The 27,857-nt window shown below is 49.1% G+C and overlaps 1 protein-coding gene across 7 annotated transcripts in view; it reads right to left on the bottom strand.

Annotated features, from left to right (window-relative positions):
• The window catches only part of LOC308610032 (F-actin-monooxygenase MICAL3-like), a 106,786-nt gene extending 92,433 nt beyond the window's left edge, over nt 1–14,353 (bottom strand). For all 7 annotated transcript variants that reach the window (XM_081259312.1, XM_081259313.1, XM_081259310.1 and 4 more), the window contains exon 1: nt 14,169–14,353. The gene's annotated coding sequence lies outside the window, so the exon portion shown is untranslated. The remainder of the gene's footprint in view (nt 1–14,168) is intronic.
• Between the last annotated feature and the right edge of the window lie 13,504 nt (nt 14,354–27,857).

The raw sequence follows: 27,857 nt of genomic DNA, 5'->3' as shown, positions 1-27,857 counted from the left end.
CCGCCTTCCCAAGAGTGGTTTTGGTCCTTGGCTTCCCACCATCCTTTACTACCACCTGCCTTTGTCACTAATGACTCCTAGGTCTACGTGAGACCTAACCCTCACCCTAACCCTAACCTGAATGCTCCTCTTTACTGACTAGCTTCATGACAAAGCCTGAAGTACTGCTCCTCTAAGAAGGAAGCAGAGGGGGCTTCCCTGGTGGCGCAGTGGTTGACAGTCCGCCTGCCGATGCAGGGGACACGGGCTCGTGCCCCGGTCCGGGAAGATCCCACATGCCGCAGAGCGGCTGGGCCCGTGAGCCATGGCCGCTGAGCCTGCGCGTCCGGAGCCTGTGCTCCGCAACGGGAGAGCCCACAACAGTGAGAGGCCCGCGTACCGCAAAAAAAAAGCTAGAAAAAAAAAAAAGAAGGAAGCAGAGGGACTTCCCTGGTGGTCCAGTGGTTAAGACTTTGCCTTCCAATGCAGGGGGTGCGGGTTCGATCCCTGGTTGGGGAGCTAAGATCCCACATACCTGGCGGCCAGAAAACCAAAACATAAAACAGAAGCAATATTGTAACAAATTCAATAAAGACTTTAAAAATGGTCCACATCAAAAAAAAAATCTTAAAAAGAAAGAAAAAAAAAAGAATGCAGCAGATACTCTATCTCCATTGGCCAGGAGTTAGTGGGCCTTTATCTTCCTTAGACTATAATATGAATAAAAGCGGGGAGAGACGTTTCATTTTCCCAAGTATAAACTAAAGCTGAATTTGTTTTTTCAGTTATGCCTGCTGCTCTCCTAGCCAGAAAGCAGCGCAGTTACTCCCTGCCCCTCCCCGTCCCCATCCCAAGACTCCACTAAACAGCTCCTGGGTCTGTATCCCTCCCACTTCTGGTCAGTTTGCCCTCACCACCCTCCAGTGGAAATTATTCTAAACTGCCCACCCACAGGACCCCTGGCCTTCAGCCCATCTTCCCCAAGTACTTTCACACCATGCCACTTCCCAATTTTAGAACCTAAGGCTCCCTGTCAAAATCTAAGAGAATATCCCTGTTCCTAGGAAATAAACACTCAATTACTTAGGCGTCAATGTCCCTAGTTTATTCAAAGAGAAGGAAAAAATATGAAAAAGCAAATGGGGCAAAATAAAAACAATGTGTGTTTCTGGAACAAGAGCTCCCTGTACTATTCTTGCCTGTTCTGAAATTATATCAAAATAAAGTTACAAAAAAACTAAACCCTCATCTTAGTGTCAAAGTTTGATAATAAACAGCTCCTTCTCATGGTCACATCTCTGACACACTGTTTTTGTCCCTCTCTCTACACCTAGACTCAGGATTTCCCCTGCTCCTCCCTGCTTCCTTCACTGACTCACTTCTTCCAGGGGTGCTGAGGAAGGAAAAGAACTAACATTTACTGACCATGTGCTACCAGCCAGGCGATACCATGCTTGGCATTTCGTGTATTTTATTTCATCAAATTCTACTGAGGACTCTACGAGGGAGGTGACGGCCGAGGCCTGGAGAGATTAAGACACTGGTCCAGGTCTCCACAGCCACTAAAGGCAGCGCTGGAATGGGGACTCAGGTCGGCAGGGGGAGAGTGATAAAGCAAATGGGGCAAAGTGTACATAATTAATAAAACCTAATTAACAGACTTAGGGGATGGCACAAGGGAGCTCACAGTACTGCTCTTACCACTTATCTCTAAGTCTGAAACTACATCAAGTTACCCAAAAGAGGGCCTCCCTGGTGGCAGAGCGGTTAAGAATCCTCCTGCCAGTGCAGGGGACACGGGTTCGAGCCCTGGTCCGGGAAGATCCCACATGCCGCGGAGCAACTAAGCCCGTGAGCCACAGCTACTGAAGCCCGAGCGCCTAGAGCCCTGCTCCGCAACAAGAGAAGCCACTGCGATGAGAAGCCCGCGCACCGCAACGAAGACCCAATGCAGTCAAAAATAAATAAATAAATAAAGAAAATTAATTTTAATAAAGTTATCCAAAAGATAAACTTTTCTTGTGCCCCGACAAACAGGTGGGCCCACTGACCCAGCTACAGCAGCCACCTCCTGCCTAAAGCACCTGGAGGCCAAGACAGCAAAGATGTGTGTGAGACAATTGGGAGAATTCACAGTGCTGACAGTCTGGGAGCCCCTAAGGAATCAGTATCTCTGGGGTTTTTCTCCAGAGTCAAGTCATATTCTTGGCACATGGAAAACAAGACCAGTTTTACCAAACCTGGGAAGGCACCAAACCTGAAACTTGGGTGTCCCCTGGTCTCTTCCCTCTCCGTATCTCCTCTATCTAATCAGTGTCTTCTTTCCAAAGCGCCCTTGGCATCAACTCCCTGCCTCTCTATCTCCATCGCAGACATCCTGTTCTAGTTTCTTGTCATTCACACCTGAATTATTACCATGACCTGTGGGCCAAATCCAACCGGCAAGTGAAGAAGGGTTTTTATATTTTTTTAATGGTTGGGGAAAAAAATCGACAGATGACTATTTCGTGACATGGAAGAATTAGATGAAACTCAGATTTGGGGGGTGGGGGATAAAAGCTTTATTGGCGCACAGCCGCGCCCTTTCATTGACCAGTTACCTGCTTTCCTGCTACAACAGCAGTCGGGTGGTTGCATCACAGACCATATGGCCCGTTGAAACTTAAAATCCTTACTTTCTGGCCCTTTACAGAGAAAATTTGCCAACTCCTCCCATAGCTGGTCTTGCCTGACTCTCATCTCTCCCCACTCCATAAGATTAACTGACACAAAATATTACTTCCGTGCTGTTGCTCTGTGTTCAAACACCTCTGATGAACTCTCCCTTGCTTATAAACTTCACACTGTATCCTGGCATCCATCAGACCAGGTGAACAACCTTGTTTTTAGCAAGAAAAGCCCAAAAAGCCATGCCTTTGTTCATGCTACCCTCTGCCTTTGTCATACGGAGTGAAGTCAGACACAGAAAGACAAATATCCTGTGATATTGCTTATATGTGGAATCTAATTTAATCTTATTTACAAGACAGAAGTAGAGTCACAGATGTAGAAGACAAACTTACAGTTACCGGGGATAAGGGGGGTAGGGATAAATTGGGAGATTGGGATTGACATACACACACTACTATATGTAAAACAGATGACTAATAAGAACCTACTGTACGGCACAGGGAACTCTACTCAATACTCTGCAATGGCCTACATGGGAAAAGAATCCAAAAACAGAGTGGATATATATACAGATACATATACATACATATATATATATATATATATATATAAAAAACTGATTCACTTTGCTGTACACCTGAAACTAACACAACATTATAAATCAACTGGACTCCAATAAAAATGTAAAAAGAAAGAAGGAAGGAAGGAAGGAAGGAAAGGAAGCAAGCTAGCTCTTCTTGCCTTCAACTGCTAAGCTCACTGCTAACTTGCCTTGCAAGACGCTGGGAGACGCTGGGAAAGGAACATTTCCTGGTTTCCTCTCCTCTGTTTCCACAGCACCCTATACTTACCCTCATCACAGCCCCTACCACACTACACTGAAATCATCTATTTGTGTGTCTGTCTCCCCAGCTACAGTAAGATTCCAGAGGGCAAGGAACGCGTCTCACTCATTTCCCAACACCCAGACCCAATGCGGCTCCGCGGTCCATGAACACTGAGCTCAACTCCAACCCTACCAGGCTGGCCTCCTCACTCACCGAGGCCCTGGTGCGCCGTGGTCACTCTCTCTCCAGGCACCCCTTCACCTCACCTAGACAACCCCACCAATGAGCTGGGACACAGCCTATGCAGGCCCACGAGTCAGCGGACTAGGGTCCAAACCCCAGGCTCCTCTCACTCATGTGCCCTTGGACGAGACACTTGGGTGTCTGTCCTCATCTGCAAAGCAGGGGTGCCAGAGCAGCACCTGGACTGCAGGGCTGACAATGCATGTAAAGCATCTAAACCAGCGCTGTGCATGTAATAAAGACTCAAAAGGTAAGTTATTGTCCTTGTTCTCCCCAAAGACTGGAGTCACCTGTCTGTGCCATTTGGCACTTCACTGCTTTTCTTTTTCCTTTACCCAACTGTCTTGTGCATTCATACTGTATCTTCTGAAGCAGGGACAAGGTCAAATACCTCTGGGAACCTGGGCCCTGCCTTAATGCCCAGTACAGGGCAACATGCGGAGAAGGGGCCCAACAGATGATAAATTAATGAACAAATTATTCCAGGAAGTCCAAAGAGTTGCTAATAAGAAAAACAATGCAGAGCCAGGGATGAGGCAGAGAGTAATGAGACCGAGAGCAGCAGTTGGGGGTATGTTTGGGGGCGCTGTCACATTGGGAAGCATGGAGCCACACATGCTCCCCCGGAGACTGTCCCTTCAGTCAATAACGGGACCAGCTAACACTCAGGGTCTTCACTGCTGCTTGTCAAGTGCCAGCAGGATTCTAAATGCTCACAGCCGCACCAAGCACACAGGAGTGTCATGCTACTGCACAGATGGAGAAACTGAGGCCCAGGGAGGTTAAATAACACATACAAGGTCACACACCCTAGTAAATGATGTAGAAGTCTAGTTCCAGAGTTCATGCTCCTTACCACTACACATTTTGTGGAGAGTGTGTGTGTGTGTGAGAGAGAGAGGGAGAGGGGGAGAGGGAGAGAGGGAGAGAGGGAGAGAGCGGGGGAGAGGGAGAGAGGGAGAGAGGGAGGGGGGGAGAGGGAGAGGGAGAGGGAGAGGGAGAGGGAGAGGGAGAGGGAGAGGGAGAGAGAGAGAGAGAGGCGGTGTTAAGTTCCATTTGGGGACTTTACTGAGGACTACAGCCCGGGAGACAGCCTCTCTGATAGCTCTGAGGAGCTGCTCCAAAGAGGAAAGGGAAAAGCCAGGGTATACATGAACTTTTTTGCTGGGAGAAACATGTAGTCAAGCATAAAAAGACGAGTTATCGATTTTACTGCTTTTCTGTGTAGGGGAAGATGCAAGAATCTGCGGTCATTGAAATTCTTCCTGAGATATGCATCTTAACTATCTAGGGGCCCGGCATATCCAAAGCACAGAATGCCTGTTTTTCTCCATCCTGAATTCCTCTCAGGCTGCACTGTCAGTGGGCAGCTGCAGTGGCTAATGGCTTGATCCTTGTAGAACTGGAATGGCAGGCAAGACTCTTTTCTTTACAGTGACATGGAACCCGGGAAAATGTCATTCCTTCTTTCTTTCCTCTTCCTCTGGACTTCTTTCTCAGGTAAGATTATTCAGGCAACCCCTGAAACCTGGGCGTGGAGAAGCAGGGCTTGAAGATTGCAAAGCCCAGGTATGCACCAGGAAAACAGACTCACTCCCACATTTTGGGTTTTAATCTAATTTGGCTCCACCCTTCACCAGCTAAGAGATCTCAGGCAAGCGACCTAAGGTCACTGAGCCTCATGTTTCCCCAGCCTGTTAAGTGGGCATCATATATGTAAGCCCCCAGGATTGTTATAAGGATGAAAGGGGACTGTCATGTCATGACAGTGACTCCAGATAAATTCGTTCCCTTTCCACCTTCCCCACACCTCAATATAAGTAAGGCTTTCAGCCAAATCCCTTGCCCTCCTTTTCTGTCCTACCACGGAACAATCTATACTCCACCCTGGCTCTTCCAGCCTGGTGCATATGCCCAAGCACCTGGGCCTCATAAAAGCCTGCAGAAGCAGCTTGGAAACAAGCACGAGAGGGGAGCAACTGCACCACGGTCCAGACGGCTCCTGGGGTGCAAATGAATGTTGCATGCGGAGAGGTTGGCCAGCCAGGCACTGCCAGACCTGACTGATAGCCAGGACGGCGCTTGGAAGCCTGTAGAGGCCGGGGCTAGTACCATCTGCGGCTCTGAGGCTGCGTCTGTGTAGGGCATGGAGAGGGCAAGGCAGGTAAAAGTGACGGGCAGCTACTTCCACCAAAGTTGGAAGATCAGACTGCCTGGGAAAGTTGTACACAGAAAAGCAAAATTCTGAATTCCTTGAGAAGGAAGTCTGCTGCAAAACTCCTTTACTGTGAAGAATTAAATTTAAAGCCAAGAAATACAGATACACACAATTATATTTTGGAGGTCAATCCACATTTTCATACAGCAACTTTGCTTGAAGCAAGGATATCTTTAAGCTGATGAACCCTTCTCTGAGGTCACTGGTCAGGGACATAGAGAACGTTTCATTAGCAACATGTGAAAGGGTCCTAAATGTTATTACCAAATGGAGTCAACTCAACCAATACAGCAAGGGGCAGAGGGGAAGACGCTTAACCACTGCCAGGAGACGTAAGTAATTTCTGTTTGAATGGGCTTGATCAGAGTGATCCAAAGGTCTTCTAAAATAAAAGATTAAAACACAAGCAAAAACTGTATCTCACTGAGCACATCCAGCAAGAAGTCCCATTAGGCCTTTCCCACAATAGATCAGTTTCCAAATACAGCACATGACAAAGAGATACTGAAGGAGGAGGAGTGGGAGGGCTGGCAGGCACCAGCACAAGGCGACCACAGAGTTCCCAGGTCCCTGTAGGCACAGTACCGGGGTCCTAGAGTTAGAAAGGAGCCTCAGAGGTAACATGGTCCAATCTAATTCCCAAAGCATCGGTTAAGCGCCTCCCTGCTCACGACTGCTCCCACTGTTAGAGCACCTGGGAAACGGTACTCCAGCAGCCCAGAGCACTGGCACCTCCAAGGCAAGCAGCACGAGCCACAGATGGCAGTGGTGCTGGGCCAAAGGGCAGCCTTCAGGAAGGGGAGGTGGCCCCAGCCTTTCCTACAGCCAAGGTGCTGGGCTGGTCCTCAGAGAGCAGCTGCAAACAGATCCCCTGTTTGCAAATCTACAAACATTCCTGAAACAATAGCCACGGGGGTAGATTCTAGAAATTCGCAATCTTATGTGTACGAAATTAACAAAACCAAATGGAAAAAAAAATATTTTGCCTGTTAGTATAAATTTTCTTACCACTCCATGTTCAGGGCTCCCTGGCCAGTGGAGCCACTAATCACAACACATTATGGTTTTCTGCACTGTGCTTTCCCCCTTGCAGGTGGACAGCGTCTTATTTTCTGGCACGTGCCTTACATATAGTAGCTGCTCAATAAACATGTGCTAAGAGGAAGCCCCAGTATGAAGTCAAAGCTCTTAGGTTCTGGCCCCTCTGTCCCCAGGCTCCCTGAGGGTGGTCGAGGTCCAAGGAGTCTCTGGGCCCTGCTCAGCCCACTGAGGCACACAGCGTCCAGTGAGTCCTGGGGGCCCAGGCACACTGCCATCTCTCCCATTTCTCTCCCCTGCCCCATACTGTCTTTTCCTTCCTTGCTTCCTCTTCTTTTTGCTCCCTCAACATGTCACCTTACAGCGAGGTGATTAGACGCACAGGATTTGGAGTCATCCAGCCTCAGCAACTTGTTTAAGGTTACGGACCTTAGCCTCTCTGCAACAGTTTCCCTAGTGTGAAGCAGGAGACTAGAAGTGGTGTGTGCACATAAGGCGCTGGGCTGTGTCTGGCCCACCGTAGCGCTCGGTAGGTGATGGCTACTCCTATATAATTGCCCAGGGACCTACTTGTCTAAGGGTGCTTAAAAATGCCAAAGGCAGAAGGTTGATTTGTTTTCCCTTCGTCTGCAAGTCTGGTTTTGACAAAAGCCTATCTGCTTTGGAAACAAACTGAAACAAGACCATGTCACTAGTTAAAATACTTCCTTTTCCTTTTTCACAGGGAAACAAATGACTCTGACCAGTCATGACCAAACTGGGTAAAAGGGTCTGTTCCAAACAGTGGTTAGGATCCCACACTACCGCATTTAGAAAAGAATAAATAAATCAAATAAAAATCATCCACAAAGTAGCTGAGCTAGAGCAATGTTACGGTTTGTGCGAGCTCTAGGTTTTGGGAATCAGAAACACAGGCCAGGCAAAAAAGTAGAGGAGGGAAGGGGAAGGGTTTCCCCAGCTTTTCAGACAGCAGACCTGTCATCAACCCTCTTTCCAGGTCCCACGGCCCAGCCACTAGGTCCCCGAAGACTACACTGTCCTAAGTGTCCCTTCTGGGAAGCCCACCTGTGTTCCCCTCTGAATGCTTCAGAATTACCTCCTCTGACCCTGCCCCCTTTTTAAAGGAATACACGAGTTAACCTAAACACATCTCTCCTGTAGCATTTCAAACAGATAACTTAAAAGTGGGGAGAAGGACAGTGTGAAACAGTGCAGGGAAGGCTGAAGAGAGGAGGGGCCGACCCCCATGACAGAGGTAAGTCAGCTGCCCTCGACTGGTCCGTGAGAGCACAACTCCAGAACCGAATGCCTGAGTCTGAATGAAGCCTAAGTCCACCTTTTCTAACAGGGCAATCACTGAGCTCTCTGTGTGCAGGAAACAGGGGCCATCGCAGCACCGACCCGCTCGGGCGGCCAGGAGGACTGAGTGCGGTCACCACGCACCCACTCAGAACAGGCCCGGCACACAGCTAACGATCTGGACGCGGGACTGCAGACGCCACCATCGGGATGCTACTCGCCCCACTTCTCTTCCTCTGCTACCCACAGACCCAGCGTCGGCAATCACAAGGCAGCCTGGTCGTGGGGGGAGGGTGCTGTGAGGAAGGCAGCAAGGAAGGTAGCCGGGACCTCTGTAAACCAGCTTTTTGTAGGCCGGGGACAAGCTGCGTGGAGGTCTGTTGGCGTAACCCGGGGGGCGACCGGGGCTGGAGCAAGTACCGCCCGCGCTTGGTCTTCCCTCGGGGCTGCTCTGCCCTCTCTCTCCCGAGCTCCAGCACAGACACAGGGACTCAGGCCTCCTCCATGCTTGGCTTAAAGAGACAGGGCACAGCCGGGACCAGCCAAAGTTTCACTCCGCCTTTCACGTAGTTATTTGTTTTAACAGTAAGGAAAAAAATCAATAAAAGCTACTAGTTAACCACTTGACAGAGTACTGTTCCTCTCCTTCCAGAGTTAACCAGACCGGACCCTTCACTAGGTCACTAGGTCAAGGGTTAAACAGGCCTCTGTAGACCCGCCTAACGCAGAGGCCCCTCTCCCGCTGTTCATGCACACGCCCCCACGAGCTTGTCCGTCCCCCGGCACAGACGCTGCGGAGGCACCGCTCCCGCCAGGGACCTGACCCCTTGGCAGAAGCTTCTGCCCGTTGTCTCCCGCCTGTCACCAGGGCACGAACCAACAGTTTCTACTTCTTCTCCCTTCTTTAATCTGATTGTCACCACTTTTTTTTTTTTTAACTTGTGGCAATTATCTCTTCTCTGTGAAACTTGACACTGACAAAAAGTCAATGAACTGCAGGGTTTAGGGGGATAGTTTTCCTGTCCTCCTTCCCCAGTTCTTGGTAACAATGACCATACACCTCAAGACAGCTAAAGCCCACACCAAGAAAACAGCAAGTCACGTGCAGCTGAGCCCCAGGGGGCAGGGATGTTGTTCTGTCCCCTGGTGCATACCACGCACCTCACAGCCCGATGCCCTCCACCACCCCACCCCATTCCACAGGTTCAGAGCTGAAATCTGAAAAGTGGAACCAAAGGTGACAGACTGGGTGGGTGGCTGGAGGAAGGGGAAGTCCACAGAGAGTTTACGTGAATTTCCCAACAATATCTCCACCATTCCCACAATGTGCCGCATTATTTGTAGAAGTTAAAGACCAAAAAAGAATCAGATTTTCAACTCTGCCATCTAAAGCAGAAACTGAGAGCCTTATTTACTGCACAGATTCTAGCCCAAGTGCCATGCCTCCAGGTTTACAATTTCAACCTGCCACTTAAGTTAAAAAGCCTGTGTACTAAAGGTGTCCCCTGGGTTAGAATATCACAAATTTCCTCCGTCCACAAACCATTTCAATTCTCTCTATCCCTATTCTCCCCATCTGGCCTCATTAAATATTTCACACTCTCCAAGTAAAGATCGTTTTTCAGCTCTATTTTTTCTAAACTAATGATCTGTCTAAAGAATGTTTCTGGTCCAAGGAAAGCCCAGAATCTTTTCTACTATTCTACTTCAATGAAAAATAAAGCCCCCAGGGACCTCCCTGGTAGCACAGTGGTTAAGAGTCCGCCTGCCAATGCAGGGGACAAGGGTTCGAGCCCTTGGTCCGGGAAGATCCCACATGCCGCGAAGCAACTAAGCCTGTGCACCACAACTACTGAGCCTGCACTCTAGAGCCCGTGAGCCACAACTGCTGAGCCCTCATGCCACAACTACTGAAGTCCTCGCGCCTAGAGCCCGTGCTCCGCAACAAGAGAAGCCACCGCAATAAGAAGCGCATATGCACCACCACGAAGAGTAGTCCCCGTTCGCCGCAACGAGAGAAAGCCTGTGCAGCAACGAAGACCCAACGCAGCCAAAAATAAATAAATGAATTTATTTTTTTTTTAAAAAGAAAGAAAGAAACCTAAAGCCCCCGTAAAACCACAGCCCATCAGACCCAGAGAAGCAGCAGCAGCAGGTGTCAGGGACTCTGCCGTCTGCTCCCCAGTCTCCACTAAAGCATGCAGGTTAGGAGCACACACTTCAGAAGCAGCCCAGCTTTGGGTGCCAGCCCTGCTTTCTGTCACTGCCTTGACCTGGGTCTCACCAAACCCTAGTTCATATAAAACCAGGGAAAATAAACGTCCCACCTTGTACAGTGTCGTGGGGAAGAAAGGAGGTGATGGCATAGGCTGCCACACACGAGCACCCAACAAACGTTAACTATTCTTAGCATCTAGTAAAATCTAAAAAGCACAATGGTCTGCGGTCTGTAAGTTTTCCAGGTTCCAAAAAAGAGGTTTTTTTCCCCCACAAAGGAATCAGTGAAATGCCACATGGAAGCAACCTAAGTGTCCATCGACAGACGAATGGATAAAGGAGATGTGGCTCATATATACAACGGAATACGACTCAGCCATAAAAAGAAATGAAATGGAGTTATCTGTAGTGAGGTGGGTGGCCCTAGAGTCTGTCCTACAGAGTGAAGTAAGTCAGAAAGAGAAAAACAAATACCGTATGCTAACCCATATATATGGAATCTAAAAAAAAAAAAAAGGTCATGAAGAACCTAGGGGCAGGACAGGAACAAAGACACAGACGTAGGTAATGGACTTGAGGACACGGGGAGGGGGAAGGGTAAGCTAGGACAAAGTGAGGGAGTGGCATGGACTTATACACACTACCAAATGTAAAACAGAGAGCTAGTGGGAAGCAGCCGCATAGCACAGGGAGATCAGCTCGGTGCTTTGTGACCACCTAGAGGGGTGGGATAGGGAGGGTGGGAGGGAGATGCAAGAGGGAGGAGATATGGAGATATAGGTATATGTATAGCTGATTCACTTTGTTATAAAGCAGAAACTAACACACCATTGTAAAGCAATTATACTCCAATAAAGATGTTAAAAAAAAAAAAAGAAATCCCATAAGAAGGAAAACTCAGTTGAAGCCCAATTCAGGAATCCACTCACTACTTAGAACAAATCACAGGGCTTCCCTGGTGGCTCAGTGGTTGAGAGTCCGCCTGCCGATGCAGGGGACACGGGTTCGTGCCCCAGTCCGGGAAGATCCCACATGCCGCGGAAAGGCTGGGCCCGTGAGCCATGGCCGCTGAGCCTGCGCGTCCGGAGCCTGTGCTCCGCAACGGGAGAGGCCACAACGGTGAGAGGCCCGCGTACCGCAAAAAAAAAAAAAAAAAAAAAAAAAAAGAACAAATCACATCACCTCCATTTCTTCATCTATAAGGTAGGAATAACACACTGCACTAAACTTGATGACCTCAGAGACAAAAACAAATCAATGATAACACGCGATGAAAAAACCTTTCACTTCTTCAAAGAAAAGCAATAAATAAATCCAGAGTACGATTATTATTAAAATGTGGCTCCCAATATTATAGGACATACATAAACCATGATGCTACTTACTCTTTCAAGAACACTGGGTTTGACAGCCTTTTAATCTCGTCACATGGAGCCTGGTACAAGCAGGAGGGGGTACATGTAAACCCCAGTTCAGAGGCAGAGCCCACAAATCTAGGACCGTGCCCTGCCTGCTGGTCAAGTGTCACCCACTCTGGGCCATCTCTTACATCCTGATGCCAGGAGAAATTAGGCAGAGTTTATGGTTCCACCCGAACAGGTTAAACCAACGACAACCAAAATCCTTACCCACAGGACTTCTCAACAGACCCGAGAAAGGGTCCACTCTGACCATTTATTCACCTGTGTGAGCAGTGTAAGACCTCTTCCACGGTGTACACCACCCTTTCTGAAAAAATGCACACATGAGCTGAAAGGAAGAGCTCAATTTTTTCTTGTTTGATATTTACTCCTAGGTCCGGAGGTTTGAGTTTCATTTTTAATGTACCATAAAAATTTTGGTGTGAGAGCTAGGGGTTGGGATGGGAAGAGGAGTGGGGAGGTTGGGGGACTAGTCCTAACTTAAGAAGGGAGCACGCAAACAAAACTGCATCTGATTTCATCATCCATGGGTCTCCCAAAACCAGACAGGAAAGAAGAAAATCATCTGTGGTTATTAAACATCTACTGTGTGTCAGGCATTGCACTAAATACTTGGTATACATTACTCCAAAGCCCATTTTCTCCCCAACACCTAGAACACCAGGAAACAGCAGTCACCTGGACCATCCCAGGTGGGGGAAATAAACCTCACAACCTAGCAGTCAAGTTCCAGACATTTCAAAGGTTAGTGCTGTGAACACAAAAAGGAGGAGGCTTAGCTAGGAACCAGGTCCAAGTTCCTAAAGATTCTTTGCAAGAGGAACATCTAAACCCTGTTTTTCCTATAATTCTGGAATTAACTCATGGTATTTAATATACTATCCAAAAAGTTAAAAAAATTTTAAAACCTGGAGCACAAGAAGCATTCACTGTAGGGCCACAACAACCTGAGTCAAGTTTCTGACCAAGTCCGTTTGAAGATCAAACAAGAAATTTATACTAGCTTCTTTTTTTTTCCCCCATAGGCCGCACCAAGCGGCACGAGGGATCTAGTTCCCCGAGCAGGGACCGCAGCCCCGGCATTGGGAGCACGGAGTCTTACCCACTGGACCGCCAGGGAGGTCCCTGTGCTATCCTCTTGAGGGACCCTTACAGATGTGCTTACAGGACAAGGACCTGGCATCTGTGTGGCCAGGTGGTGAGGCACACAGCCCTCCTGCTGGCCCCGCAACTCAAGGGCACGGTCCTGCTCACTAAAACAACCGCCTCATCCGCACCCTGGGGTGCGATCCAAACGACTCTCTCCCCGGCAAACTGTCGCACGGATGGGACTTGCCAAGTTTACACGCCATCTCTCCATCCACAACCCAGAAGATGAGAAGGTGGTATGCCTTGAAGAAACACTGCTCCCAAAACACCTCCATCTCTCGGCACTAAGCCCTGATGTCGGCGGTAACTGCTGCCTGCGGTAAAGAGCCGCCACCCTAGACCTCACACGCGGGGGGTAGGCCTGGAGACGCTTTCCCTGAACTGAGTGTGGAGGGGAATCGGGAGACGAGGGCGGTCCGTGCGCCTTAGGGGACGGGGTGGACACGGGGGACGGGGGAACACGGGGGGACACAGGAGGACAGGGGCACACGGGAGATGGGGGAACACGAGGGGATGGGGACACGGGGCACGGGGGTATGGGGTCACGGGGGGATGGGAGACACGGGATGCGGGACACAGGGGATGGGAGACACGGGGGACAGGGGCACATAGGGGACGGGGGGACACGGGGGGACAGGGGCACGGGGGGGATGGAGGGACACGGGGGGATGGGGACACGGGGAGATGGGGGACACGGGGGGATGGGGGACACGGGGGGATGGGGGCACAGAGAGACGAGGGGACGAGGAGAAGGGGGATGGGGGACATGGGAGGACCTGGAGGAAAGGAGAGACAAGGGGGACACAGGATGGGGGACACGTGGAGACCTGAGGGGACGGGGGCCATGGGAAAAACGAGTGGTCAAGGCCCCGCCGCGCCCGCGCTCCCCGGCGCGGCTTCTCAGCGGTGCGTCCGCTTGCGGACTCGCGGGCGGCCTGCGGGTCGCCTCGTGCCCGGCCTCGGACAGCGCCCACGGCAAGCGCGCCGAGCCTCCCGCCCGCCGCCCGCCGCCCTGGACCCGGGCCCGCCGTCCGCTCCGGGGCCGCGGCGGCCAGAGGGAGGCGCCCGGCCCGCACGGGTCCCGGCCCGGTCCAGACCCCGTCTCACCTCCGCCTCATGCCTCAGTGAGCCGGCGTCCCGGTAGCAGCCCGCAGTCCCGCACGTCGGCCCCTCGGCCCTACGGCCGCGGCGTCCGGCGCCCCAGCCCCGCGGCGACCCCGCTCCGGCCAGCGCCTCAAACCGCGGCCGCTCCTCAGCACTCGGCGTCCCGCGCGGGCTGCACCGCGGCGGCTGCTGAGGTAGCAGCGCTGCCGCCGGGCGGGGCGGGCACATGTGAGGGCGGGGCTGCGGCCCCGAGGGCGCGACCACCGGACCCCGGCCTCGGGGCGCTGACATCACCGCGCCTCCGGAACCCGCTCTGCCTCCTATCCCCAGGGACGCCGTCGCTACCCGTAGGCTCAGACTTTGACAGAAGCTCATGGTTCTATGCAGAAGGTAAGGAAAGGAGCCGCCGCCACACCCTTCCTTCTCTCCACCCCTTCCCCGCCGGTCCAGTGGTACATTCCTCAAAGCCCGCCCCGAGGGGCTAGCGAGAAGCTGATTGGTTGAGAACCTTAGAAGGGGGCGAGGAACCGCGCGAAATGGCCAATGGAAAAGAACGGTGGGCACATCAAAGCCGGCCAGATGGGGAGGAGAGAGGATGCGATTAAAGGGCACGTACTCGTTGCGTTCAGTAGCCGCCGACAACACAACTGGAATTTTCTTTCTGATCCTATCAAGACGGGAAACAAAGAGACTAGGGCTCCTCAAGTTTCGGGATTAGAGAGCGAAAAGAAAATATGGAGAGAACTGAAGCAGATATCTGTGTGTGCCTTTCGGTAGGTTACTCCATCTTGGCCACAGTTATCTAATCCAATGAGGATATTGGACTAGAATTGATCTCTGATGGTTCTTCTCATACTTTGCGAGCCTATGAGCCTTTGCATGGGATTAGCAATATTTACATATGTGCTTCAAATTGGGGCATCTTCCTAAAGAGCTTTGCTTGAAAATGAGTAGACTTTCTTTCAACCAAAGTTGAAAGTTGACACCAGTTCCTTGATATAGACGGTATTAACCTCACCTTTTGTCAAGACAAAATCAATATCCTTTCTGGGTCCCTTTCTTAAAGCAGAGCATTCTTCTTCTATGTGGAGAACCACACTCTCCCCAATAATTTATACTCTTCCAAGAGTCACCTCCTCCTCTTCTCTCTTCCTCCATGTAATCAGACAAAGCTTCAATTAATAATTCATTCGCCTGTTGAACTGTCCAGAAACCCTGGCTTCAGCAACAAGTCTTACTGGTCAGGCATCATCAGAGTTGCCAAAGTGCTGGTCACTATCTCAAGTCTGCAGCAGCCATTCAACTCTGCAAGGCCCGTCAGGCTCTCAATCTCACTGCCTGTCAAATTCAAGACTTCAACACGTCCTGTAAGGGTCCCACCTGCGCTGTTTTAGAGCTTTACACCGGCAGCAGGCCTGCATTTTGGTACCAAGCCTAAGGCCAACTCCACCTTCCTTTTTCAGAACTTTTCAACCTCCCATCATCTGCCCATCCTGCACCCACTCAACCCTCTTCCAAATTGTATCAGGTGTTTGGGGGACCCTTAGTAGCTCCACTCTCCAGCCAGACAACTCATCTTCCAACTATTATGCAAAGAGTTCTAGAAAGTCCAGTTCCTCCATGAAGCCTTCCCAGACAGATGAACAGAAGCTGCTGGCTTATAGAGTTCCCACTTCTACTTTGTGCTCCCCAAACCCTGATTTTCTGCCCTACTATGCAATTTTTATTGACATATATACCTCTCTCCTGCATTGACAGTAGCAACAGCGGCTGCTGCTTACATTTATTAAATGCTTACCATGTGCTGGGTACTGTTTGAAAGTGCTTTGCATGCACCGTTTCATTTCAGTCTCAGACAGGCTTGGAGAGCTGACTTGCCCAAGTGCACAGAGTGGGGGTCTAACTCCAGTGCCTACCTTCGCAGTCCCCACAATGCAATGCTATCTCTCCTGTTTCTTCAGAACCAACTGCATTCCATACAAAAGATAATGTGATACACCTATATCGTGTTTTACATTGATCTCTATACCTACATCATTTCAGCCTCAAAACAGTCACATCAGGAGGGTTAGGAGCAGTTTGTTACAGCCGAAGCTGCATGTAGGCTGATGCATTTGGCTGCTGTAACGACACTGGGGAATAAAGCCTCTGGTTTTCCAAGTTGAGGATTTTCCCCCTGCAACACCTGCTCCCTGAGTAAACACAACCTTTTTATATGTAACAAGTAGAGAGCCATTATAAGCAAAAAGGGAACAAATACAAAATAGCAAACTGTGGGACCAGGAGCCTGGTACAGCCAGTGCTCACAGTGGGCAAAACCAGCCAAGAGGGACGGACGGTAAGAAGCACCGTGCATTTCACTTTCCTGGTTTATTGGTTGTACTTCGTCAGTGAGATCACATCTCTGACACATCTGGCAAATTCAATATCAAAGGGCAACAAAAACTGCCCCCAACCGATTCTGCCTGGAGACAGAATCAGCCCCACGCCCATGAGGAAGGGGCTTCTACATACAGGGTTGCTGCCCCCAATTCGGGGAACTTTCTAATTTGCCATTTAGTGAAATACCCTGCTCCACTGACAGTCGTGATGCGGCCCGAAAACACAAGCTGGGCTAATGATTTCATTCTTTTTAAACTGCTGAAATCCCCCCCAGGGATGGACATGCCAGCAAAATGGCATGGGAGCCAGTGAACTTTTAATATTGATTGAGAAGACTGAGCACGACCATCCTGAAGCCAAGTATTTCCAAGTTGCTCTCTCTGCCTGGCCCAGCTCTAGTCCATCCAGTTAATTTTCACTCCCATAGCTCTCCTATCTTTCCTCATCCCCAGAGAGCTCAAACATTTCTTGGGCACCTAGTGTGAGCAAACAACTGTCTGGTTGTGTGAGGTTATCCTGATGGATCGCCCATGAAGCCTGTACCTACTGGCTGGATGAGTGTGGAAAACATCAGAGCCCCTTGGTGAGGAATGGATCGGATCAGCTCCTCAGAGGCGTGTGCCGGGATTCCATCCCCAGCTAAACATACAAGCTCATGTCGGAACGCCCCTGCCCTAGAGCAGGACGAGCACAGGACTGAGTTCTGGGAGAGGGCTGGGGTGGGGAGAGGGTGTGCATGCTCGGGTGGAAGGTGGAGAGACGGAGGATACCCAGAAATAACTGCACACGAACCAAACAGTAGGGAGGAGGATGCCAGTCCATAATCTGGCCACTGGAAGCATTGTGGTGTGGTCTTCCTTTTAAGAAAAAGAACATTTCTGATTTCCAAAGTAATACATGACCATCATTTAGAAGTTTTTAATAGAGAAAAGTACAAAAATAAATAAATAAAATAAAATTTAGCCATTCCTCTTACTGGCATATCACTGTTACAATTTTGTTTTGATTTTTTGGGGTTCTTTTGGCTGTCTTTTTTTTTTTTTTTTTTTGCGATACACAGGCCTCTCACTGTTGTAACCTCTCCCGTTGTGGAGCACAGGCTCCGGACGCGCAGGCCCAGCGGCCATGGCTCACGGGCCCAGCCGCTCCGCGGCATGTGGGATCTTCCCAGACCGGGGCATGAACCCGTGTCCCCTGCATCGGCAGGCGGACTCTCAACCACTGAGCCACCAGGGAAGCCCCGGTTGTTTTTTTTAAATAATTTTTTAAAATTTAAATTTATTTATTTTTGGCTGCATTGGGTCTTCATTGCTGCACACAGGCTTTTCTCTAGTTGCGGTGAGCAGGGGCTACTCTTGGTTGCGGTGCACGGGCTTCTCATTGCGGTGGCTTCTCTTGTTGCAGAGCACAGGCTCTAGGCACGCAGGCTCAGTAGTTGTGGCTCGCGGGCTCTAGAGCGCAGGCTCAGTAGTGGCATGCGGGCTCAGTAGTTGTGACTCAGGGGCTCTAGAGCGCAGGATCAGTAGTTGTGGTGCACAGGCTTAATTGCTCCGCTTGTGTGGATCTTCCCAGACCAGGGCTCGAACCCGTGTCCCCTGTATTAGCAGGCAGACTCTTAACCACTGCACCACCACGGAAGTCCCTTATAATTTTGATATATGCTTTTTCCTATACTTTTTTGTGTGTACATGTGTATGTATCTTCTTTTTTTGTATGTATCTTTTCTTTTTTTGGCAGTGCATTTATCCCACCAGAGGTCTAACCCATGCCCTCTGCAGTCTTAACCACTGGACCGCCAGGGAAGTCCTCTTGTATGTATCTTCTTTAAAAACAAAATTTATCAGGGACTTCCCTGGCGGTCCAGTGGTTAAGACTGCAGGGGTCACAGGTTCAATCCTTGGTTGGGGAACTAGATCCCGTGTGCTGCAACTAAGACCCAGAAGAGCCAAATAAATAAATAAAAATTGATCAGGGGCTTCCCTGGTGGCACAGTGGTTAAGAATCCACCTGCCAGTTCAGGGGACACAGGCTCGAGCCCCGGTCCGGGAAGATCCCACATGCCATGGAGCAACTAAGCTCGAGTGCCACAACTACCGAGCCTGCACTCTAGAGTCCACAAGCCACAACTACTGAGCCCGCATGCTACAACTACTGAAGCCCGCACACCTAGAGCCCGTGCTCCGCAACAAGAGAAGCCACCACAATGAGAAGCCCACGCACCACAACAAAGAGTAGCCCCTGCTCACCACAACTAGAGAAAGCCTGCGCACAGCAACAAAGACCCAATGCAGCCAAAAAAAAAAAAAAAATTGATCGAACTGCTTTACAATCTACTTTTCTCCTTAACAAGACCAGGAATTTTCCCATGCCACGTAGATTATTCTAAAACATGATTTTAAATGGCTGCATCCTATGGTTATACCTTAACTTATTTAACCAAGATTCTATTTTTACTCATTAAGATTATTTCCAATTCTTCATTATTATATGTAACTTCAAGGATTATCCATATATGTAAATGTTTATATATTTTTATGATTATATCCTAATAATTCTAGAAATAGAATTGCTTGGTCAAAATGCACGTACATTTTTTAAATGTCTCACATATAGTGCCAAATGGTCTTTCAGGAAGTTTACACCAGTTACATTCCCAGCAGCAATGTGTGATGTAGCTATTTCTCTGAACCCTCACCAACCCTCGACATTTCTTTTGTAATCCTTGCCATTTGACAGATGAAAAACAATATCTTGTTTTATCATAGTGTATTTTTAATCCATCAAGGTAATAAATATGTATTTTTCCTTCCAAATCCCCTGGAACTTAATAGCAAAATGAGTGTTTCCTTTTTCCCCCATTCAACCACTCCTCTCCCAAATCCCTGAGAACTGACATAGAAATCAGAGTAAAATCTGCTCAAATGACTAGACAAACTCAGGGCCATGTCACCTGAACCAGTAAAAGAAGGTAGTAGAACAGATGGCTCAAAACAGCACATACACCATAAATTACAACTGTGAAATGGGTAACAAATCCTTACACAGAAACTTTTTTAGCTATAAAAGGAGATCAGTCCTCTGAGTTATATTTAGCACTGCCTAATACAAAAATCTCATTTCTTCAACAACACCCAGTTCTGTGATGGGGCATCCTCCATACTGAGTGGCTAATCCACCCAATATTATTCTCAACTCCTGCCTAACTTCTTGTCCCTTGACTCTGTTTTTGTTTTGTGGTTGCCTCCACAGGATCTCCTCCTCTCTGGCCGTCAGTAGCCTCATTTACCATTGAAGAATTTACCCCTCCCCCATTCCCAGTGCGGTTTGGTCAGGATTGAGCACAATCCCACTCTGGACTTGATGTGGGATGCAGATAGCTCTGGGAGCTGCTGGCAGCCATTTGGGGCCATGAGGTAGAGCCTGCATCAGAAGGAGTGGACTTGAGAAACAGAGTGAGGAGCTAGGTCTGGTCAAATCTGTAAGCCCTGAATCAAGCCTCACAGGAAGCCAGTGTGTGAAACGATACATTCCCTCTTTTTTTTTTTTTTTTTAACTTAAACCAACTTTGGTCAGCTTTCTGTCACAAGCAAAGAATGCTGAAAGAAACACTGCCTGTGGATGGATTCCATGGTCCAATAGGAACTCAGTCCATTCAATCCAAGCATTCTAAACATCACACCCATTACTGCCACTAGTTCAGTTCATCATGACCCCAGGGGTGTTCAGATCCAAGGTAAAACCAAGCTACGTGGAGCCTGAAGGCCCCAGGATGCCTGGATGGGCTCAGAAGCCCACTCCATCCACCCGTAGCATGAGAGAGTCAAGAGGGAGGAACAGGGTGGTGTGGTACAATTTGATTCCTGGGCTACATCCGTTGTCATGTGGACCTACTGAAGACACAAAGGTCCGAAAAGCTTGATGTCCTGCCCCTCTTCTATACTGAGGGCTGTTGTGAAAGCAACCCAGTCTTCTGCAGAGAAGCTAAGAGGATCATGGACTGGGATGTCCCAGAGCTGGACGACATCCTGGGTTCTGGGGTTTATCCTTAGGCTAACAGGTAAAAAAATCAGAAATCTTCCAACTAAATCTTTCTAACTAAATCCTTGATTGGGTTGCAAGTTTCACCCTGCCAGGAGAAAGGAAATTTAAATGCAACTTGACAAAATTGCAAAGCTACTTCTGCATCAATTTTTCATAATACAATGACAAAAAATTGAGAGGTGTCTCCCCTAACACACTGGTATGTACATTCTGTAGTAGCCAGAAATTCTGTGTAAGTACAAGTGAGCAAAATCAAGATGGGAGTCTATGGAAGATACCTCTAGTCACCAAAGCCACTGCAAAATAAAATCTAGAAACATCACATTATAATCATGACCAAAAGAGAGTTTCCTGGAGTCCTGATGTAACTTGCAGGAAGACGCTTCCCTAAGCGAAGCCACACCAAGTGCTGGAAAGCCTCTAGGAAACATAGAAAATTTTGTGAACAGGGTTTTTCCGGACTTATATCTTCATATACAGCCACAACTAAGAAAAATTTACCAAAATAAATAAATAAATAGATATACATATTCATGTATAGGCGTAATGTGTATAGAAATATATATATATTTATCTGAACACAGGCCTTTAGGCTCCACCCACCATCAGACAGGACTGAAGGCTACCCGGCTGCAGAACTAAAACTCCCTTGTGACTGGCCCCTTCCCCAGTGAGGAGGGAAAGAAGCTCTGTGTCCTTCCAGTCTGTCTTTCCTCTGGGGCTCAAACACATGCTCTTAAAAATAAAAACATCAGGGGCTTCCAGGGTGGCGCAGTGGTTGAGAGTCCGCCTGCCAATGGAGGGGACACGGGTTCGTGCCCCGGTCCGGGAAGATCCCACATGCCGCGGAGCGGCTGGGCCCGTGAGCCATGGCCGCTGGGCCTGCGCGTCCGGAGCCTGTGCTCCGCAACGGGAGAGGCCACGGCAGTGAGAGGCCCGTGTACCGCAAACAAAAAAATTAAAAAATAAAAATAAAAACATCAGCTTCAATACTGCATGAGGCAAAGGTCAAGCTCGGCCCAGCGGGGTTATATTTGAATATGACTTGTTTCACACAGCTCTGTTTTCAATTGTGAAAGAGAAAAGAATGAAAAGAAAGGAGTGGAGGGAGAGAGGAGACAGCGCATGACACTGCACGTGTAGGAATCTGATAATAACAGACGGTGCTCTGATAAAGCCTCGGAATGGAGCTGACACACTCGAGACCACTGGCACACAAGTCAGCGTTTTCAGGTTCAAGAGGAAAACACATCCAAGTGGATCCGTCTTTTATGGGAAAGGAAAAGATGTCACATCTGCCTTTGTCTGGGGCCTAGTAAGGGCACATGCAGGATCCCAAATCCCCTTTGCTCCTGTTTGAGATCATGGAACTTCTGTTTGATTTCAGCCTCTGATTCCTTCTCATTCAATCATCACGAGAGTCTGCGATGGACAAGGCACTTGTCTGTGCACTGGGAGCATCCCGAGATCAACAGGACATAGGGTCTGCCCTCAAGAAGCTGACAGTGGGGCAGGGAAAGTGCGACACGCATAGAAAAGGGTCTTTGCCAGGTGGAAATTGCTATCTCGTGAGAGTGAGAAGGCTCCCATTCAAGAGGTCAGAGAGGGCTTCCCTGGTGGCACAGTGGTTGAGAATCCACCTGCCAATGCAGGCGACATGGGTTTGAGCCCTGGTCTGGGAAGATCCCACATACCGTGGAGCCACTAAGCCCGTGCGCCACAACTACTGAGTCTGTGCTCTAGAGCCCGCGAGCCACAACTACTGAGCCCGTGCACCACAACTACTGAGCCCGTGAGCACTGAGCCCGCGTGCCACAACTACTGAGCCCGTGTGCCACAACTACTGAAGCCCGCGTGCCTAGAGCCCGTGCTCCGCAGCAAGAGAAGCCACCGCGATGAGAAGTCAGCGCACCACAACGAAGAGTAGCCCCTGCTCGCCGCAACTAGAGCAAGCCCGCGCGCAGCAACGAAGACCCAGCGCAGCCAAAACTCAATAAATAAATCAATAAATAAATTCATAAAAAAAAAAGAGGTCAGGGAAAGTTTTGTGGGGAAGGGGCTATTTGAGTGGGCCCTCAAAAGAGAGAGAGAGAGAGAGAGAGAGAGAGAGGTTTCCAGGAGTTGAGCCTCTCTAACTCGTCCGGGTTCCCACATGCAGAGAACAAGCAGAGGTCCTCCCGAGGACCACCTGCCTGCCCCAGGCGGAGGTAGGTTGAACGGTTAGAAGGAAAGGGAATTTGAAAGGGTAAATATGGACATGCTGCCAAGAGGGATTGGGGCGGGGGGGGGGGGCTTTGAGATTATCTTAGTTTTGCTCATTTGTGCTCTTTCATTTCGGGAAAGAATGGACTGTGAAACCTACTTTTGTAATGAAAATATATGTACGATTTTAACACAATAGCCCAACCCACCACCACCAGCCTCCCCCCACTGCCCCACCCCACGGCCAAAAAAAAAAAAAAAAAAAAAGGAAAAGAGAAACGGAATGAGAAGAGCATCCATGTCTCCTCTCTAGACACTAGACACATAATCATGGCGCACCCTCAGAGACTATGTCACAGCAAAATCGCAGAGGTGAAACCTATAAATAGTCTAGGCCCCTTGGGCCAGATGCCCCTAACCTTATCTAGAAGATAAGTTACTTTTATTTCCTGGGGATGTTGAACTCCTGACCCTGAAAAATGAAAGCCCTGAGGCAACAGCGGGGACAGGGCGACAGCTGACTCCCCTCCCCTGCCTGCCTGTCGAGCCGGCAGGGGCCAGGCCGGGGCAGAGCCGCCCTCGGGGGTTGACGCCTCAGCACCGGGAGTGGCGGGCCCACCTCCTGCAGGGGCACCTCAGGGTTCACCGCAGGGCGTTGTTCAAATGCCACCTCCCGGCGTGCCACAGCTTGACACGTGGGGAGAGCGCTAGGCCCCGTGGTTTGGGGTCCAGAGCTGCTGGCCTGAGCGCTGCCACCAGCAAGAGCTCACAGGGCTGTTCCTTTGTGTCAGGTCCAGGGCTGGGGTGCTTGATACGCTAGCTCCGGGGGCACGGGGACGTGTGGGGCTCTTGCCGGCCCGGCGTGCAGGCACTCTTGGGGGTAACCATACCCACAACTTCTTTTGTGGGAGGGCATGTAACGAGGCACCCTGAGCGGGCCAGGCTGACGTCTCTCCCTGGGACTTGAGTGTTAAGCAGAAAGGCACAAGAACTGAAAATAACAGGGGCTGATTCATCCAGCCGCAAATACCCTAAAGAAGGAAACTGGTATCTGTCTCTGCTCTCTCAACCTCCTTCGCTGCCCTGGGTCTCACCCTTCCCCAGACCTGGCTGTTCACTTTTCTTTCCCTGGTGTGAGTCAATTCAAATTCTTCCAGTAAATGTCCTCCATCCCTCCCCAAAGTTAGCCCTAGAGTCTACTTGCCATGTTGGCAACCAAAAACCCCCAAAAGGTATAAGTTCTAACCATCTTAGTAACCTCATTTTGTCATTATTATCCCTATTTTAATATAAGGTAATTGAGCTTCAGAGAAGTTAAAAAAAACTTGCCCGAGGACACACAGCTAACGAGAGCCACACTCAGAACGTGAACCCAGTCTGGCTTGGAGGCATGACAAGAGTGTGGGTTTTGTCATGAGAGTAAAACGAGCCCAAATCCCCACTTCCCTGGTTTCTGCAGAAAAACCCGGATCACATTAGTGTCTCTGAATTGCAGGAACCCTCTCCAAATCAGAAAAATGGAGAAAATAACACTCACTTCACAGAGCTATTGAGAGTTTGATATTGGACTTCTGAGTTGACCCAACGACGAGGTTTCCTCTCTGTCTCTCTGTCTCTGTCTCTCACACACTTTTGTTTATAAGGGTTTCCCCCATAACTCCGTCCCCTCCTGTGTCCTGGTGTACTGTTCCTGGAAGGCCTATCAGAAAACGCAGACACTCTCAGGGAAGGAGTGTAAGAGGCACATAAATATGCATAAAATCTAAACCTTCCCCTGAATATGGCTTTGGAAGGAAGAGAACAAGAGTTTGCATTCCTCTTGAGGACGATGAAAACACAGAGACACTAAACATTTATCTCGAGGTTACACAGAAAACCCAAAGGTAAGAGGGCCCCAGGAGTTCTATGCACAGCCAGTTGGTCTGAAAATTCCAGAGAACAGGTGTCCCAAGTTGCTGGTTTTGAACCCGCCCCTCACTTCCCCTCTTTCCCTACTCTCTTCCCCAATTCAAATAAATCATGTAAACATCCACATTAGGCAAATTTCTAACAAGGTTTCCCCAGACCCCTGTCCATTACACACCTTATCTCTCCCTTCAGAGCTGTGACCTACTTAAAATGTTCTTAAAATTCTTTGAATGGCGGGAAAGTTCCCAAAGACATGCTCCCTATGCTGGAAAAATTAAAGTTCCCTTATAATATACAGTTAAAGAGAAAGTGTTACTTCCACTAAGATTTCCGAGGCTTCTTCAGAGATGAATTCAAGTTTTCCCAGGATTGAGACTGTGAATAGTATAACTAAAAGATCAGTCGGGGGCTTCCCTGGTGGCGCAGTGGTTGAGAGTCCGCCTGCCGATGCAGGGGACACGGGTTCGTGCCCCGGTCCGGGAAGATCCCACATGCCGCGGAGCGGCTGGGCCCGTGAGCCATGGCCGCTGAGCCTGCGCGTCCGGAGCCTGTGCTCCGCAATGGGAGAGGCCACAACAGTGAGAGGCCCGCGTACCGCAAAAAAAAAAAAAAAAAAAAGATCAGTCGGTCAACAGATATTCACAAACTACCTGCCTTAAGCAAGGAATTTACCAAAATTGACACTAGCTTACAACAAGAGTGAAAAAATCCACACAGCATGAATTTATTCAACATAATTTTGACTTGTGATTTTTCTGGTTTTTAGGGCCAAGAAAACGACAATCTACATTGTAATGTGATAATTTCTGGGATTGTTCTTCTCTTGTACATTCATTTCTTCCAGTCTTACAGGTTTTATATACAACAGCAAATCAATTTTTAAAACAATAACCCATCATTTTAGCAACTTGAACATGGGAATTTATCTTCCACAGGCACACAGATTATTTAAAGTTACAAACATGGTGTGCTTGCTATTTTGTATTCTATTGTACATTTTATCATAAGTCTTTCCTTGTTTCCCTCTACATGTCTCTGGATATAAGCTTTTGTTAAAAGGCAAAATACTCCATTATATTGATGGACCACAAAATTTTTAAACTGTTCCTCTAATGTTGGACATTTCAGATATTTCTATTTTTTTCTATTACAAGTAACACAGTAGAGGGTATCTTTCATGTATTTAGAATTTTAAAAATCTTTACTAAATAGCTTCACTGGGAAAAATTCCTGGGTCTAGTACTTTTATGGCTTTTCCTATTATCACGTTGCATTTCCCCAAAATTTTACCAATGTACAAAGCGACCCACAATAAAAGATGCGATGTTACTGCCCCCTCAATAGCATTAGGTATTATTTTTTAAAATTGTTACTCCCATTAGCAAGAGGTAAAACAGTGTCACAGTGTTGCTATGATGTGTACTTTTGATTACTGTCAATGAGGAACATTATCTATGTATTTTTTTCTTATTTCCTTATCTGAGTAAATTTCTTGTTTTTTCTTTCTAAAATGCTGGTCATGACCCACAAAATTGATTTCATGACCCACTAGTGAGTCATAATCCACTGTCTGAAAACATGTAAAATAGGGTTTTATTTTACACTGCAGTCTCTCTAATATCCCCCAAATGAACTGATACACATAGAATGAGCCAGATCAACTGGACATTTCCCCCCAGTGGCCGGTGACATAAACTGCCCTTTTTCAGGGACGAGATATTGGTGGTCACGGGTGGGCGGGCGGCAATGAGAACTAACACATGGTCTCACTGTTTCCGGCCTGCCGTCCAGGGGGCTTGACCTGGCCTGGCCTGCCCATGAGGTGTGGCAGCTCTGAGGTGCCGTGTTGGGAAAGGGCGCCTGGGCCCGAGGTCGCAGAAGCAAGGAGCCGTCCTTCCCAGGGAACCAGCTGAAAGCAGCTCCAGTTCAGCTGAGAGGCTAGAGCAGCGGGTGAAGTGTGCCCACAGCCTGGCTTTGCCAAGCGGACACGGGGGAAGCTGAAGGAGGCCCAGTCTGGGTAAGCGAAGGCATTGTCTCAGGAGGTCAGGTCACTCCAGGAAGAGACAAAATGTGTGGACTAAGCCGGCCCTGGGAAAGGGCTCCTCCAGGTCAGCACCTGGGGATGCCAATAGGGTGATTCCAGACAGCAGCGTGGGAGAGCCTCGGTCACCCTGGGGACACTGCCCAGCCACGTGGCCCTGGCACATGGGCTTTGTGTTCCATGTCGGATGGTTGTATGACCTTTAAATAGCGTCTTAATTCTCTTGCCTATTGATGAGGTGAATGACCAAGCCTTGCCAAGGGTCTCAGAAGAGACAGTACTTTTTTTTTTTTTTTTTTTTTTTTTTTTGCGGTACGCGGGCCTCTCATTGTCGTGGCCTCTCCCGTTGCGGAGCACAGGCTCCGGACGCGCAGGCTCAGCGGCCGTGGCTCACGGGCCCAGCCGCTCCGCGGCATGTGGGATCTTCCCGGACCGGGGCACGAACCCGTGTCCCCGGCAGGCAGACTCTCAACCACTGTGCCACCAGGGAAGCCCGAGACAGACTTTTATGCCTACCCATCAAGGAGACCACAACCAATCGCTATTCAGCCAAAGTTATGATTATGATTTTTTTTTTCTTTTTTTGGCCGCACGGCGTGGCATGTGGGATCTAGTTCCCCGACCAGGGATGGAACCCGGGCCCCCTGCATTGGGAGCGCAGAGTCTTAACCACTGGACCGCCAGGGAAGTTCCAACTCAGCCAGAATTAAAGCAAGCACCTTAGGAGGCGCTGACTGGGGAAGTTCTGGCCCCAGGTTGGTACATGACGCTTTCTAGTGTGTTTAAATTTCTAGTGCAGATTCTTGCCTCCAGCTGCATATTCGTGAGGTGACCTTAGAGGCAGGTGTTGGAAGAACCTGTCCCAACAGGTGTGCCCCCTGTCGTCAGTAGTAGCTGCAGAGAGGAGCTGATCCTGGCCCTTGGATCTTGAGGAAACCCCTCAAACTTAGGAGCAGTTCAAGGTATGCTGAAGGGTTTCAGGCCTGCAAAGGATAACATTTCTAATTCTTAGGTGTTCTTAGGTTGCTTCTCCCTTCTTCAGGGTGACCACCGCATTCCTAACCGTTCTTTCTAAGTGTCCATTCTCCTCGAAGCGGGTGGGAGATCTGCACATGACT

This window comes from Mesoplodon bidens, assembly GCF_964165515.1.
Source record: "Mesoplodon bidens genome assembly, contig: HAP1_SCAFFOLD_816, whole genome shotgun sequence".
Classification (NCBI taxonomy): domain Eukaryota; kingdom Metazoa; phylum Chordata; class Mammalia; order Artiodactyla; family Ziphiidae; genus Mesoplodon; species Mesoplodon bidens.
The sequence above is the reverse complement of the archived record's forward strand: the minus strand, read 5'-3'. Positions and strand labels throughout refer to the sequence as shown.